Genomic DNA, 924 nt, shown 5'->3' with positions numbered 1-924 from the left:
GTAAGGTACCTTGCTCAAGGGTACCACGGCAGAAGGTGCGATTCAAACCTGCAACCTCTGAGTCCGTAGGGAGCGGCTCTAACCATATGGAAATGAAAAGTGGAAACTGAAGAAGCACGACAGGAAACACTGAGAAACGCTTGAAGTTATCATTTGCTAGATGCATAATGAGAAGACAGGATTCTCCTGAAAATATGATAATGCTGAGAAAAGCTGAAGGAAAAAAAGAAGAGGATGAACAGCAACTAGATAGATGGACTCAACAGCAATGACAACGGATGCAGCCCTTTTATCGCTAAAACAGAAGTTGAGGATTCAACGTTCTAGAAGGGCTCGGTCAATGTGGTCAACAAGAGTTGAAGTTCCCTCAATGGTACTGAACCAGTCTCATGTGAGTTCTGTATCCAAGCACTCTCATCATGAGGCTCCAGTGGCGCAATGGGTTAGCGCATGGTACTTATACAGCAGTACTCCATGGAGCAATGCCAAGGTTGTGAGTTTGAGCCTCACCTGGAGCATGAGCTTTTAGGTTACAGGTAGCACGGTCTTCAGACCCTTTGCTACTCATATACACAACTAGCAGCAGGTTCAGGGATAGCGAACATATTCAGTACCTTAACCCGCTTAAAAGACCCTTCAGAGCAAAGTGACCCAAGTGATTTACGACTGTAGACCTACAAATTCATCCAAGTATCTCTTACAAATAGTTGCTTGTCCAGTACAAGGCTGCAGTGGTCTGGACCCTATGCTGGAAGAATAGAGGGTGGGGCAGGGTTCACCCTGGATAGGATGCCGGTCCATAACAAGGAAATCATACGCACTCATTCATTCGTGCACACGCAACGCAGGGTCACCAGTTTACCGGAAACACGTCTTTGGACTGTGTGAGGAAACCCACACAATCATGGGAAGACCCTGCAAAGT

The 924-nt window shown here is 46.4% G+C and overlaps 1 non-coding gene across 1 annotated transcript; it reads left to right on the top strand.

Moving 5' to 3' along the window:
- Window positions 1–424: 424 nt before the first annotated feature.
- On the top strand, window positions 425–518 carry trnai-uau (transfer RNA isoleucine (anticodon UAU)). The gene is made up of 2 exons: window positions 425–462; window positions 483–518. It is a non-coding gene; the product is annotated as a tRNA-Ile (tRNA).
- The last annotated feature ends 406 nt before the right edge of the window (window positions 519–924 follow it).

Source organism: Scleropages formosus, chromosome 17 (genome assembly GCF_900964775.1).
Source record: "Scleropages formosus chromosome 17, fSclFor1.1, whole genome shotgun sequence".
Taxonomy (NCBI): Eukaryota; Metazoa; Chordata; class Actinopteri; order Osteoglossiformes; family Osteoglossidae; genus Scleropages; species Scleropages formosus.
This window is presented reverse-complemented; position numbering and strand designations above follow the sequence as displayed.